Source organism: Pinus tabuliformis, chromosome 1_1 (assembly GCF_031772625.1).
Source record: "Pinus tabuliformis cultivar Carrire ecotype Pingquan chromosome 1_1, CPIR1, whole genome shotgun sequence".
NCBI lineage: Eukaryota > Viridiplantae > Streptophyta > Pinopsida > Pinales > Pinaceae > Pinus > Pinus tabuliformis.
Genome location: NC_142297.1, coordinates 147216048 through 147233172, shown reverse-complemented (window position 1 = coordinate 147233172; position 17125 = coordinate 147216048). Strand labels below are relative to the sequence as shown.

The following is a 17125-nucleotide window of genomic DNA, read 5'->3' as shown; positions in this document are numbered from 1 at the left end:
TTTTGTAGAGGTATATATGGATGATTTTACAGTTTATGGTAATTCATTTGAAGAGGCATTAAAAAATTTGGAAAAAGTCCTTATAAGAGGTAAAGAAACAAACCTTTCATCAAGCCATGAAAAATGCTTTATGATGTTTACTGAAGGTATTGTTTTAGGACATCATATTTCAGGGGATGGGATTAAAGTTGATAGATCAAAAGTTTAAGTGATCTCCAAGTTACCTATTCCAAATTGTCAAAAAGATGTTAGAAGATTTTTGGGATTTACTGGATATTATAGAATATTTATAGAAAACTTCACCAAAATAGCATCTCTACTCTTTAAACTGCTTACAAAAGACTGTGAATTCAAATGGAGTCCTGATTGCTAATTAGCATTTGAAACTTTGAAAACAAGAATATCTGAAGCGCTTATCTTGAGAGGACAAAATTGGAAACTTCCTTTCCATATTTCTATAGATGCTTCAGATACAACTCTAAAGTCTGTGTTGGGACAAAAATACTTAGTTCCTTATGCCATTTACTATACCAGTAAAAATTTAACTCCCACTGAGTTGAATTATATTGTGACTGAAAAAGAGTTCTTAGCTGTTGTTCTTGCAATCAATAAGTTCAGACATTGTATAATAGGCTATGGAACTTTTATTCATACTGATCATTCTGCAATTAGATATCTAATGAACAAACCCGTTACTAATGGCAGAGTTACAAGGTGGCTCCTGCTTTTACAGGAATTCAATATTACTGTGTTAGATAGACCAGGGAAACAAAACACAGTAGTTGATTTCTTGTCTAGGATTCAGAATATTAAAGAAGGTTCTCCTGTAGAGGAAAAGTTTCCTGATGAATATTTATTTGCAGTAACTACTAAGACTCTTTGGTACGCAGATATAGCTAACTATTTGGTTACATGGAAACTACCTCCACATTTATTTCCTAGTGAAAGAAGAAAGATTATTCAGGAGAGTTCAAAATATTCATGGATTTCTAACGAATTGCTCAAAACAAGGCAAAATCTTGTGATCAAAAGATGTGTCAAGGAAGATGAAATGCTTGATATTCTCAAAGCATGTTATGATGAACCGTGCGGTGGACACTTTGCTGACAAAAAGACAGCCTATAAAATCCTTTCTCTAGGATATTATTGGTCATTCCTCTTCAAAGATGCAAAACAATATGTCAAAAGGTGTGACAGCTGCCAAAGAGTAGGGAAACCTACCATCTCAAATGAGATGCCATTACAACCACAGGTACTCATCGAACCCTTTGAAAAATGGGCTTTAGACTTTATTGGACTTATTAATCTAACATCTAAAAAGAAAAAGTACATATTGGTATGTACTGATTATGTCACCAAATGGGTAGAAGCCAAAGCATTATTTTCTGCTACTAAGAATTTAGTTGTTAGTTTTCTTTATGAGGATATTTTTACTCGCTTTGGTGTTCCAAGAGAAATTGTGACAGATCAGAGAGGGAAATTCACATCTAAACTGGTGGAGACGCTGATGGAAGAGTACAAGGTCAAGCACATAAAATCTACTCCTTACCATTTGCAAGCAAATGGTCAAGTAGAGTCCACAAACAAAGTAATTGAAGGCATCATTACCAAGACTATTCATCTACACAGAAGAGATTGGGTAGAAAGGCTTCTGAAGCCTTATGGGCCTACAGAACCACATCGAGGAACACAACAAGACATTCTCCCTATGAACTTGTTTATGGGAAAGACGTTCTAGTCCCCATTGAGTTGCAAGTTAGGACCTTCAAGATGGTTGTTCAATGGGGAATGGATCTATCAAAAGCTCAAAAGCATAAAATGGAGTAGTTGAATGAACTAGATGAGATCAGACAAGAAGCAATCCTAAGAATTGATCTAGTTCAATATCAAAGAGCTAAGTGGCATGACAAATACATAAAGGAGAAAAAGTTTCAAGAAGGAGATTGGACATTACTATTTGATTCCAAGTTCAAAGATTTCAAAGGTAAATTTCAGACTCATTGGCTTGGGCCATATGAGATTGAAAAAGTTTTTAGCAATGGAGCGGTAAGAATCAAAACCATTGATGAGTATCAAACTCCTCTCACTGTGAATGGTCACATATTGAAGATCTATCATACGGCACTCTCAAAGGAGGAATTTGTCAAAATATTTCAAGATAATTCTGCAATAATTTTGGTGAAGAAGAATTCTTCTTCTCCACCAGCCTAGTCTTTTGTTATTTTCAAATGTATAAGCATGAAAACCAATCACTGATTGGTAGTTTTATACAGAAATTATAGGGCGAAAAACAGAAACTTCTGATGCCCTATATTTTCAAAAAAAAAATCCCTCTCATTTCGTTCATGGTTGTTCCATTTCATGTCATTTCACTTCACTTCATTTCATTCCATTTCACCATCACATTCCACCAATAAAATTTCTTTCATGTCCAGTTTTCATATATCATTCATTCAGTCATCATTCATTTTCATCCATCTCCATTCACTTCGCTAAGTCATATGTTCACTATGTCAGTTTCTGCAGCCGAATTCTGATCCCGCAGCTGAATATTGATTCTGCAGCTGATGTTGATTCCGCAGCTAGTACTCTGTTACTCTGCAGTGACAGTCAAGTGTTAGCCAAGTAATGATGAAAACCAAGTGCGGGTATGGAAGAGGAAGATATTTTGAAGATGTTAGCACCTAAAGAACCAACAAGAAGTATCCAATCAAAGGTCAGCGGACGAAAGTGGTAAAATTCTAAGGTATGAGCAAAATTAATGTCAAATAGCATTTTAAAACACATAATCTGTATAGCTGTAAAACCACCAGCTCCATTATGTGTAATGATTTGAATTGATAGCTTCCATAACTACTCCATGACCTTTGCATAACTCCACCACGAACTCCGCATCAATTTCCAACAGCCTCATGATTCGCTTCCGAATCTAATTCGTACTTAATTGTACATTTGCATTACACCTGTTGAACTGGTTAATTATGAAGACGCAATCTATTTGACCACAACTCTCCTCTGCCGCACAACTCTGCAGTCATTTTATGAATGTGCTAACGTCCACTCTGCAGCCTTTTAATTCAAAATTCTACCAGACTCACTTTGTTTCCATACTCTCTCATTGAGTTTACGTTTGTTAGTTCTGGCCTGTTTATACAAGCCTCCGCTCTGTGAACTCATTTTCACTACATGCTCTGTATTCTTTCATTTTATAACTACTGGTTTTCTCCGCAATCCTTCTCCATCTTCCGCTCATACAACTGCTTTGCCTCCGTCAATCAATCACTTACAGTGCATCACTTACAGAGGTATTTTCAAAGCAGGAGGAAGGAATGGGCCTTCTGGTAAGAACACAGCCGGACGGGCCTAAATTCATGGAGGGTTATCCATAGTTAAAGAGCACATTAAGGAAAGCACGGTGGCTGCAATTTATCCAGAAATTCAGAGGTCACAATAAAGAAGTCACGAAAACATTTGCAAGGTCTTTTAATGACATGGAAGTTGAGGTTGGAGATATCAAATTTTCTTTAACAGAGGCATCCATTGCAGCAGAAACTGAGCTCCCACGGGAGGGAGAACGGTGGTTCAAAAACAAAGACTTTGATGAGAGGGCCAGGAGGATTATTTTGCGTAACCCAGGTATGGATATAACCATTTTTAAACGTGGAATCCCTATTTCTGATCTAGAGGAAAAGTGGACTAGTTTGTTATTGATAATTCAGAAGTTTATTACGTGTGAAGGAAGGTTTGGGTCCATGTACATATACCACATCAGGTTACTAATGAATTTTCTGGAAAATCAAACCATCAATTTGCCTTATTTCCTGTTGAGTAGCCTGAAAAAGATGTCCACAACTGTACAAAAGAATTTGGATGACGTAGAGCCTCACTTTTACCATCACGACTTTGTCAAAATTCTGATTGAAAAAAAATTGAATGAAAGAAAGAACACATGGGAACAGTTCCTGATTAGAAACTTCTTTCAAGACCCACCTGAAACACCTGAAGGTAGCTCAACAAGGAAAAGTAGGAGAAGAAAAACAAGTGTAAACATTCAGGATACTCCTACTAGCGTAGCTAAAGAAACTAGTAAGGAAGAAAAGATGTCTGAAACTTTCACTGAGGTTAGGAAGCAAGTGAAACTAAAGGGGAAAAGAAATGTTGAAGATGTTTATCAAACCCCAGAACCTTCGTTAGAAGAGGATCAGATACTTTCTGAAAGACTAATCCACCTTAAAGAACAATTAGCTAAAGCAAATGAAAAAGGGAAGGAAAAACAGAGTGTGGAAAAAGGAGACACTAGCTCACAGAATCTAAGAAGGAGCTCCAGACTTAAAGGTCAATTGAAGAAAGTGCAAACTAAAAGGACTCACTTCATAGACTTAGGAGGGGAAACACCAGAACAGTCACCAGCAATCTCTCCTGACCATAGCCCACAACATTCTCCTTTTTCTCAACGAAATTTTGAGATCAGTCTAAGAAAGGCTACACCTGAAATAGATCAAACTCAGCAAGAAATGTATGATTTTATTGAATCATTGGAAAAGACTGCAACAGACTAGAGCACTTCATCCAATCAGCCTAACACAGCTCAGGAAGTTTTGATCCAATCACTAAAACAAGAAGTTTTTGAACTAGAAGTCCTGAATAGACACATCAAAAGGGAAAATGAAACATTGAAAGAACAGAGCAGGTTGGATAAAATTATCCATGACAACACCATGTTGCATCTTGGATTGTGGCATATGAAAAATAGGAAATTGAAAAAAAAGAACAGGAGGTTGAGCAAAGCCCTCATCAACCTCAAATACAGGTGCCTAATGATGAAGCCCAGGATGATAGTAACACCAAGGAAGAAGAAAAGAAGGCTAGATGTATTAGCATATGTCTCAGAGCAAATGAACTGAAGGAATGATGGACACAGTTTTGGTTGCATGAGGACATGCAACACCTTCACAGTGGGGGTATGTTGAGCCCTAAAAACTATCTCTCTTCTACATACTTTCCTAGACCGTTTTCCCACACCAGTGCTTCATAAGCTATCAAATATCATTACATATTGATTCTAGGAGTGCATTTAAGTGGTTTTCTAATTATATTTTTGTGTTTGCTATTTGATTTAGATTTTGTTCATCAACTGCGGAATGTAGCCACTTTCCGCAATTGACTCGCGATTTTGCAGCTATTTTTATTGTTTTATAGGTTACAGGTGTCGTCAAGTGAAATGAGGCACGTGGGCAGCTCATGAATGATCTAAACATGGACCAGGTCATATCTGTTCAGTCGAATTTGTAAAGAAAAGCCTTGGTCAAAGGACGGTCAAACAAGGAGTCCTACAGCAAATAGGTCTCTATTTTCAGCACGTGAAAGGTCTAAGACCGTTCCTAGATTCGTGGATCCCTCTTGACAGCTGCAGGCCGTCTCCACGATGGAAATCCAACATCCACCTTTTGTAGATTGAATGATCATGGCAACTAAGACGTTGAGCTTACATGTTCTGTTTTTTTACGTGTCCTCTGCTTAAGATTTCTCACAGAAAAACAATTATGTAATTTCCTCTATAAATAACGCATTTGTAAACACAAATAGTTAGTCTTGCTGTTAGTTTTTATGTTGTTGCTATAGCGTTAGCCCTGCTGTTATAACAAGAAGACCTTTCCTCTGTTTTGAAATATAAAACTCTGTTTTTTATCACTATGTAAGTGTGATTTTGGGTTGACAACGTATTAACCAAAGGCCGTGTAGAGGGCCCCTGCTAGCTGAGGTTTTGTTTTGTTTTTTTTTGTAAAGTTTTCATGCATCGTTTTCTTATTTCCATTGTATATGTTCCATAATTTTTTTAACTGTATATGTTTCATAATTCATTTATGGTGTTAATATTTCATTCATGTACATGATTTTCCAGCGTTGCATACATTTACTAACAGTGATTAGTGTGTTTGAGGATAGATTATGCTCGAGATTTTCCATATAATTTTTGCATCAAATATTGACATGAGATTTGCCTCTCTACTGAACTTCGTTTTTAAGCTTTTCAATTTCAGTGATGCTTTGATTTCAGTCTTATTTATTTGTTGTTGTTCGCTAGTTTAGATATCAAATTCTTCATGTTATTTGACGTTATCTTCGAAGCCATAGCTTAAGCCCAAAAAGCTATTTGGTGAGCTATCAGATTATAAGTGAAGTGATTTGATTTTACTCTCATTTATCTGCAAATAGGTAGTTTAGATATCAAGTTCTTCATGTTATTTGACGTTATCTCCAGAGCCATGGCTTAACCCCGAAAAGCTACTTGGCGAGCTATCGGATTATAAGTGAAGTGATTTGATTTTACTTTCATTAATCTGCAAGTAAGTAATTTAGATATCAATTCTTCATGTTATTTGACATTATCTCCAGAGCCATGGCTTAACCCCGAAAAGCTACTTGGCGAGCTATCGGATTATAAGTGAAGTTAATTGATTTTGATTTCATTAGTCTGCAATTTTTGGTTTTTTTGAGTGCAATAGTTTAGATTTTATTTCTGTATTTAGATGGGAAACAGAGAGTTATTTCATGATCAGTATTTAATTTTTTATTTGATTTAAGTAGCTGTACATTTACATTCCTGTTCAAGTACTAATTTTGTCACTAACATGTTTGGAGGTCTTTTTGAAGCGCTAAGTTCTGGAAGTTATTATAAGAGACATAAACCTTGTCTTAAATCTACATCCATACTTGCCCTCTAAAAATATTCTTAAAACTTAGGAATAGGATTTCCATTTGCATTAGGAGACCAACAAAGACAAAACTCCAAAAACAAAATAAAATTGAAAACAACAAAAGTAAGAAAGAGGTTGTCTTGCACATACAGTGCGCCACACTTCATCAGTTTACGACTCTCGGATTGATAATTAATGCAGCAATTTAGGACATACTAAATTGACTAAACATAGCCCTTGAAAAGGGAGAGAAAGGAACAACAAGATCACATTCAACCACCTTTGAATTTAGAAGATGATCTAGAGCTGCATGTTGAGGAAACCATAAAAGGTTCAAGAAAACTAGTTCTCTTGTCTTTCTGATGAGGAACATGAGATAGAAGCTCCCGAGGAATAAGAAGATGACTTGGATGCCCCACTGGATGATGGTGAAATTAACAACTATTGTAGACAGTTTGTTGACTTCATGCAGGCTCAATTACATAGAAAATATGACCTCAAATCTTCTAGAAAAGTTCTATAGTACAAGATCAAAATGAAGAACCTCCCCACCCAAATTCCCCCAAGTCAATAAAGAAGGGCAAGAAACCTCTTGACCTAGTCCCACCAAGCAAGAAGGAGTCCTCAAATCTTGTTTCTCATAAACCTGAAGCCACTAAACTAGAGAAACTGTCTCCCCAAACCAAGCTAGTTTGTATTAATGAGAAGGAACCTATTGAAGGTTCAATAGTTCATAGGAAGCCCTCTGCCTTTAATCTTCAAAAAGAGCTGGAGAAGGTCAAAATCTATGTTCCCTTAACTGAATTATTAAAAAAAACTAGTTATAATTCTCAAGTATCTCAGTTCATGTGTCCACCTATAATAGAACCTATGCAAGATAGCCTGAAACTCCAAGAAGAAAGACCCATGGTTATATTTGGACCTCATGTTGAGGAGAAAGACTTTTCCACTTTCCCTTTCTAAGTTACCTTGGTAATCCATGAAATTCTATTACATAATTGTATGCTTGACTCGAGAGCTTCTCATAATTTGATTCCCTTGAATGTCATGAAGAATTTGTGGCTGCAAATAATAAAACAATATAGTAAAATGACTGGGGATGATTAAAGACCTGGTGTTCAATTTGGTCGAGATTCCCGTAAAAAGTGTTGTAATGGATATTGTGGTTGTTGGCATACCTACAAGGTTTGGCATGCTTTTGTCCAGGTCGTGGGGATCAGAAATTTGGGGATCTATCAAACTAGATTTGACATATGCCACCATTCTTGTGTTCAATGGAGAGGAACGTCGACTGTATAGAGAATCGATATTTGTAAAGACAGTTACAAGGGAAAATTGTTCAAATAATTCTCTTGTGTACGACAAAGAGAAGGATTTAACTTGTTTGTTGTTAGAGGAAGATGATAAAATAATGGATGAAACAAAGGTGGAATGCTCTATTAAGCTAAATAAACAATCACTAGGGTGTAATAAAGTATGGAAGTTATACTGATGGTGCTTGTTACAGGGAAGGAAATGGAGCAGGTGTGTTTTTGGTGTCTCTAAAAGGCAACCTGGTTCCTCTTTATTTTCAAGCTAGAGTTTTAAGCCACTAATAATGTTGTTTAATATGAAGCTTTGTTTTTAGGGTTGCAAGCTGCCAGAAGTCTCAATATTGGGTGATTAGCAATGCTTGGGGATTCAGAGCTGGTGGTGAAGCAAATAAAAAATCATTGCCAAGATAAACATCCAAGATTAAAGGCTTACAGAAATGAGATATGGGATCTGATTGATAATTTTTTCTTAGCCTTTAATATCCATTTTTTTCCTAGAGATAAAAATTAGACGACTGACTCCTTCGTTGTAGTTGCTAGTAACTTCAAACCTCCGCAAAACCCTTTGCTCAGATATGAAGTTGAATTCAGATATAGGCCTTTAATACAAGACAATGTTAAGTATTGGGAGGTGTTTGAAGATGAGGAACAAATAAAACACTTCATGGAGGTTATTGAATAGTTTTCGAACTCAGTGATCGACCAGGAGGATGAGGAAGTAATAGATGAACAACAAGTCAATACATGATGTACTACATCACCTACTAGATCATCAGTATATGTGGGCATGGAACAGGTGGCCATGTAATTAACCTGTGGCGGGGGTGATACCGCTTGCATATAAGAACCATTTAGGGATGATGGTTGATTGGGAGTTCATTCAGGACCAATGCACGTAAGTTGTTCAATGATCACAATGCTTCCTTCATGTAGAAAACACATAACTCAAAAGATGGAAGAAACAAGAGCTCCCAAGACATAAACATGGTCACGACCAAGTAGTAGATTAAAATCCAATGGGACTTGGACAACCATCACGTCTATATAGTAGACAGTGTTTCCTCCCAAAGTAATCGGTAACTTAGGAAGGATCCCTAACAGTTGACTGGATCCTCTATTAAAATCTAATATATTTTGGGTGACGGGGACAAGCTGCGGAGAACCTAAAGCTAGCCAAGCAATTGAGGATAGAATGCTAACAGAAGCGCCCTTGTCTATGACTGTGCTAGGTACGAACATATTGTAAGCATGTACTGTAATCTAGAAAGGCACATAAGACAGAAGAAGATATCCTTCTAGTTGACTCCTATCAAAAGAAGTGACTAAACTACTAGGAGGGGGTGTCGTAGGGACGTAAGATTTTCCCTCTTGCTCTATTGGAACGGGGGAACTTCTCTCATGCACCTCGGGAACAGCAGGATTTCCCTCCAGTTCATTGGAAACTGAAGAAAACAAAAGAACCTGAGCAGTACGAATTTCACTCTCTATTGGATAGGTATGTTAGCTGAAGGTGGAGACAAGTCTACCATTTTTTCAACCAATTGTTTGTCAAGAGCGGCCTTACGAGACACACTTTCAGAGAGAGTGGGGTTGATCAAAGATGGCTTTTGATCAATTACTCTATCAACTAGTGAAGGATCAAGGGAAATCTTTCGATAACTGGCTGGAAGACGAGGTTGAGAAGTTGTAAGTTTTTCCAACTCTTTGGAAGCTTCATCCATAAGAGGGAAAAGGCGAATGGGATGATTACTTTCACAAAACTTATAGGGAAATTCGACTTTTCCCTTTTTCCCGTGGACCTTATCATTACTAGTTGAAGGTTTATCACCAAATGCTAATGATAAAGGTTGATGTGAACATGTGGACCACACTTCTAAGACCTTGGGAATACCAAGACAATTCTGAAGAAGGTGTTCACCCTTACATAACATGAAAGGGAATTTTACTTTCTGGGGCTAGTCAGAATATTTCTTTGCATCATTTGCATCCATAATAATGGCTTCTTGGTTGCCCCCTTACTTATTTTGCTTATTATTCTTCTTCCTCTTCTTCTTCTTAGCTTCCTGGTTACTAGAATCTAGACTTACACTAGGTGAAGAAACAGGAGAAGAAGGCGAGGGGTCAACTTGAGGTTGATGTTGTTTAGGTGGAGGAGAACTCAGTTCAAAAGCAGTTTGGACACTCGGAATCACCGAGGTTGAAAATAACCAAACTGGCAAACTAATGGTCAATCGAGGAAGGGATAACGTTGCCATATATGGAGCACCAATATTTCCAAAAGAAGGAAAAGGACTAGGATTCCCGTCAGAGGGGTTTCCTTGACTGGTAGACTCAGGAAATGTTTCCATTAGTATCAACTAAGATCTAATAAGGAGTATTTCCACAGGAAGGATGTTGTTCTATGGTTAATTAATTGATTTTAGAACTTCAACAAAAATAAATAAAAAAGGGGTAATCTAGGCAAAAGGGTTTACCAAGTATCCATGAAAAACTATATACACCTTAACCGAAACCAAGGACTTGACATACGACGACCAATCTCCCCAAATGTCGTGTTTAGTGTATCACGTTTACAAGGCAACTGACTCGGTTACCTATGGCTAAAGGATAGAAACCTAGTAGGGTCTCCCACTATATACTCGACGGTACGGGGAGGACAAGTCTGTTTTAGCACTGTCTAATGCATAACCGTTCAATGAGAGTGTTCCCATATACTTGTCATATTGAGGTGCCTCTGATATACCCTCCATATATTCCTCAACCTCGGCCTCCATACGTTATATACCTCCGACTCTTCACAGTTAATACCTCAGCATATAGCTCCGACTCTGCACAGTTAATACCTCTCTTGGTGGCCCGGCATCCTTCCCATAGCACTCACATGCAAAGGTCTCTCTCCAAACTCCCAGTTTCTCACTCCCGCATACCACGCTGCTCTCCCCATACCACTTTGCTCGCAGCATCGATTTTATATCTTCTCCCACAATGATTCATACACCATCGACTCTATGCACCACTAGTCGACTCCTCCCACTCTGATTTCCTCCATACCTCGCTGCCATATCTTGTTTTTGTGTGGGAATTCCATTGATCCACTATCCCCTCACACCCCTCAAACATTGGTGGTATTCGCTCATGGTTTTAATTGGTGTATGTAATGGTATACGTGACTGTGTAATGGTATTACATACTCCAATTAATGCATATTCACTGTGTTTTTTTTAGCACAGTCATATTGTTGCTTGTCCATATACGTTAATAACATCAATATGTGTTAATCCCCACTAGTTAATACTTTCTCCAAATACCCCGTTCCCTATAGTCTCCCTCCCTCATATAATCCCTTCCCCAAATATACCTCTGATATATATACATATCAGAATTATATTTTCACGGTATTGCTACTACAACGCAATTTTTTTACACAGCAAGTGCAATTTTTTTCCAGCAGAAGAGCGATTTTTTTACATAGTACAAATTTTTTTAAATGCATTCGTAGATCTCTATAGTTGGAGTGGTTCTCTCTAGGAAAGAGAACTATACAAAATGGTCGCAGAAGAAAAAACACGCTCTCATTTTTAATGAGTTGTGGAAAGGAGTTTATGTAAGAGGAGGAGATAATGAACCTGCAAAGCCCACCTCAGGTAAGGAGTTTTCCATTTCGGAAACAAGAACAAAAAGACCTATGCCTTGATTGCAGCATCTGTCAATGAAGAGGTGAGTCATCATATTTCAGCATTTTCAAATGCTTTTGAAGCCTTCCAGAAATTGAAGGAACTCTATGACTCACACTTTGAACTTGAAGTTGTTCAATTGATGATTAAATTGTTCAGCCTAGAATTGAAAATGATGGTCCTCTTGCTTTAGCATCAGAAGTAAGATCTATTATGCATGATATCAACGTCACTAATGTTGAACTAGAAATTCCTCTGATAGATTTTTTCAAGGCACTTTATCCCACTTATTCAAATTACCTTGAGTCATTGCAAGCAAATGGAAACCTCAAAGAGATTACCTTTGACTTCCTTGTGAAAACATTTGTTGATAGAGAAGGATTTTGGTAAAAAGACAGATCCTTAGTCTTTTGAAGAAGTTGTGTGTCTTTCACATAGAAGGAAGGATCATGGTCAAGATTCTTCTGGAGAAAGAGGTTGTCTAAGTGGAAGAGGAAGAAGAAATTTCAGAGGCGGGGGGGGCACACACTCTCAAGGAGAAAAATGTGACCTTCATTGCATACGTTGCAATAAAGATGGATCACATGATGCATCCACATGCAAGTTTCCTTGGGACAAAATTGAGTAGGAAATAAATCAATCCAAAGGTAAAACCAATGACAAAGAGAAAGGTAAAGCACCTAAATCCGCTCACTATGTTGTGGCACATTTTAATATTGGAGTAATTAAAGACTTGTTTAATGCTTCACTTGCTTCTTGGAAAAATGATTGGTTGCTTGATTCAGGAGCAACTTGCCACATGGCTTTTAGAAGAGATTGTTTTAAATAATTTACTACAATGTTGATGGAGCAATATACTTTGTAGACAAATCAAAACTCAAGCCATGAGGGCTTGGCACAATCAGGCTCAAATTGCTTCGTCTTCCAGGCTTTCTTCTGCATGATGTTTTATATCTCCCATTGCTGAGGAGAAACTTGTTTTCCTTGGTCCACATCCACCAACAACACTCCATTCATATGTTCGATGGCAAGGTTGAGGTCAGAAAAGCATCAGATCACTCACTTGTCATGACGGGGATAGAAGAAGAAAGACTTCTGAAGCTGCAAGGTACCTTTGCTCATGCACAAAATTTCCCATACAATTCTCATGATGATGAAGGTACATTTCTATCAAGTCTTTTATGGCATGGTAGATTTGGACACCTGAACTATGGCAGCCTTGTTGAAGAAAAATGGTGTCACTGGTTTGCCTACAATTCCTAGGAAACTTTAGCAATATGATTCTTATATTATAGGAAAGCATAGCAAACAACCTTTTCATGATTCACATTCCAGAGCACATATAAAACTTGAACTCATTCATTCAGATTTATGTGGTCCAATGCTTGTTCCTTCTGCAAATGGAAATAAATATATGATGACATTTATTGATGACTACATCAAAATCTGTTGGTTTTTTTATTGAAGAACAAATCTGATGCTTTTCAAACATTCAAGAATTTTCATACATGGAATGATGCAGAATTTCATATTGGTTCTATTCAAATTGATAATGGAAAAGAATGCACTTCAAATGAATTTGAAAACTATCTTCGCTAGCATGGGATCAAACATCAAACAATTGTGCCTTATAATCCCCAACAGAACGAGGTAGCTGAAAGAATGAATAAGACAATCTTAAATGTGGTGTGTTCCATGATGTTTTTCAATTATGTAAAATTGATGTTTTGGGCTGATGCAGTTCTATGTCCTATATATGTAAATAATATATGTCCTTCTAATTCTATTAGAAACAAGACTCCTTATGAAATGTGGTATGGCCACGTTCCTTTGCTAAAGCATCTCAGGGTGTTTGGTTCCACATGTTATGCCTTGATACCAAAGGTACAAAGAAACAAAATTGGTGCAAGGATTCGTAAGTGTATATTCTTGGGGTATTCAAATACCTCCAAAGCATACCATCTCTATGATGAAGTTAATAAGAATTTTGTTGAATCTAGGGATGTAATCTTTCTTAAATATTCCAAAGTTAACAATCTTTTTGAGCAGCAGCTTGATCGCTTGGACAGATTCAGACATGCAAAATCCTTTCAAGAATTTGATAATTAGATTCCAAATCTTGAAGGGGGGATTCCTATCCTAGATCAATATGTGGAATCTTCTTCTGAAGCACTCTCTCCCTCACATGAACCTATAGCCACTGATGATACTTTGAGTGATGTGATTCACAGAATTGGGAGACTCAATTTTGATTCAGTCCCAACTCAGTCAACTGAGCAACCTCGGCCATCTCAGAAAGGTCCACAAAATGGTTGACAAAGCCACTTGAAAGTGTTCATCCTGATGAGGTTGGGAAGACAGGGACAAGAAATTCAACCAGGAAAAATGAAGGTGATGTAGATGATTCTGATTCACCCCTGGATATGGATGTTTCTTATGATTGGGAATTGAATTTGTCTACATATTTTGAACCAAATTCCTTCAAAGAAGCCGCTTCTCATGATGAATGGAAATAAGTGATGCAAAAGGAGTCTGATACCTTGATGAAGAATGGCTCTTGGAAGCTGGTTGATCTTCCATTGGGAACCAAACCATTTGGCTGCAAGTGGGTCTACAAGAACAAGTATAACGTTGATGGCTCAATTGACAAGCACAAAGTCAGGCTTGTGGAAAAAGGTTTTGCATAGAAGGAAGGGGTCGATTATGAGGAAAATTTTTCCCCAATAGAAAAATTGGCTACAATCCGGACACTTGCAGCTCAAAACAGTTGGAAAATCCATCAAATGGACGTAAAATTTGCTTTCTTGAATGGAGATCTAAAAGAAAATGTTTTTATGTCCCATCCAAAAGGATTTGTTGTGAAGGGACATGAAAAGAAAGTATGCAAACTTGTGAAATCCTTGTATGGATTCAAACAAGCATCGCAAGCCTAGTATGAAAAGTTAACTGAGCATCTTCTGAAACTCAACTTCAAACATTATTATCTTGTTGATGCAACTTTGTTTGTCAAGAAAGTTGGAAAACAGTGGTATATCTTGTGGTATATGTAGATGATATTTTGGTGACACAGAACAATGATGGCTACATTGCATCCATAAAGAAGGAATTTAGGAAAGGTTTTGAAATACCTGACTTGGGCTATGTTCACTACTATCTTGGTATTGAAGTAACTCAACATCCAAAGTCTATATTCCTTTCAAAAGAAGTACATTGGAGATCTGTTGAACATGTTTGGCATGGCTGAGTGCAATCCTCTGACTACTCCAATGGAACAAAACTTACAGCGCACATCCATTGAAGGAAAAGAATTTGAGGATGCAACAAAGTATAGAAATCTTGTAGGAATTCTCAACTCCCTGACTATGACCACACCAGATATTTCATTTGTTGTTTGAATCCTCTCCAACTTTATGCAAAAGCCTTGTGAGGGACATTGGGCTGCTGCAAAAAGAGTTCTAAAGTAGTTGAAGGAAAAACCCATGACTTTGGACTCAAGTATACACAACTAGGCGACTTCAGCTTGATCGGATACTCTGATTCAAACTTCGATGGAGACAAAAGAAATTGGGGTATCTACTTCAAGTTATGTTGTGAGTCTTGGATCAAGGTCTATCTCTTGAAGATCACACAAACAATCAGTGCCTGTAAATTCCACAACAGAGGTAGAATATGTGGCAGCAGCTGAGGCAACAAAAGAAATTGTGTGGATTAGGAAATTTCTGGAAGATTTGCAGGTGAAACAAGTACATTCAACTCCACTCATGATTGAAAACAACTCTGCAATATAGTTGGCCAAGAAACCAAAGTTTCATGATCGAGCGAAGCACATCAATACAAAATACCATCTGATTCGACATAATGTTTAGACCAAGACAATCCATCTATGCCATTTTTCCACTAATGAGCAGATTGTGGACATCTTCACCAAAGCGCTCGGAAGAGAAAAGTTCGAAAGATTCAGAACGATGCTTGGACTCACTAACATCCCTTCAGATTAAGGGGGGAATGTTGACACCTAATCATTGGGATTGGGTGAACGTTTGCAAATAATGTAAATAATAAATAATGGAAAATGAAGAGACATCGGGAGGTGAAGTCGAAAAGTCTCTCGCTCCTGTATATAACCATGAGTAATCTTAATGAATAACAAATTTGATTTGAGTTACCTCCTGGTCTGACAAGCATAATTATTTCATTAAGATATTTTTATTAATTTAATTTCATGGACACTAGCAAGAGCCTTATTATATAGTAATGAGATCGATTGACTAGATAAATACAATAATTTGGAAAGATAATGACTCTTATTCAGTTGTAACTCACTCTTACATTGGAAAATCACTTATTCTAAAACACCACATTGAAACTCTAACAATCTAGAATTTTCATTTCTCTATTACCTCTAGTTAATAGTTTTGTTAAATGTATTTATGTATTCAAAACCTCATTTTAAACAAAACAAAATGATGATTCAAACATCAAAGAGTGAGAATGGGTCATTTCAAAGTAGTATTCTAAATCATACTAAATTTCTATTTTATTAGATTTGTGGGAATAAAAAAATTTCATTTTCGAATATGAATTGGATTTGTGCGAATCAAAAAATTTAGTTGTGAAATTTATATAATTAAAATACTACTAGATTTTTGAAGATGTTAAATCCATTTATGCATTTAAAAATACATTTTAAACAACATAAAAATCTTAATTTTGTAAAAAAAAATATTATTAACCAATTCTAACTAAAATATTACATTTATTATTTTAAAGTTATCTAACAAAATTAAAAATTGAAAGAAAACGATTTAGACATGACAGTGGCATGGAGTATTTATTATGAATTTTGAAAGGTATTTAGTGTATTTATTATGAGTTTTGAAATGTAGCTAGTGTTTTGGGTAGAAAGTTTGATTATTAGTTTAACCGATTCGCATAATTGATTTGGAAACACTGTTACATTGTGAAATTCAGTCTAAGAGAAGTTTATGAGTATAATCCCATGCTCACCATGGGACTATAACTTGGATTGACACAACTTCTTGTTAAAATTCAGTTAGAATAATGCAAAGTGTAGGGTATTCAAAGACTCATTTCTATAAATGCTAAATATTGAATACATGCTCAAGCTTGAACTGTGGGTCGTGTTCTAGCGATATAGCGATGGAAGTCTCTTGTTACACTTGTTCATAGTTTGTCAAGGTATGTTTGTCTACAAAAAATTATTAAAAAGAAACTATATATATATATATATATATATATATATATATATATATATATATATATGATTAATAACATAGGCTTATTCATTAGAGATTACATCCTTAAATGTAAAACGAAGTAAATTATATATGCATATAATTATCTTTATTAGATACTAACTGGAAATGACAAAAAGAATATAAGATGTTTTCGATTATGGAATTACCCATCACTGCGTAAG

General features: G+C 36.5%; 1 protein-coding gene across 2 annotated transcripts in view; it reads left to right on the top strand.

The window, feature by feature from the left end:
* The window catches only part of LOC149212047 (MADS-box protein SOC1-like), a 200054-nt gene that overhangs the window by 78941 nt on the left and 103988 nt on the right, over nt 1-17125 (top strand). The window lies entirely within an intron of this gene.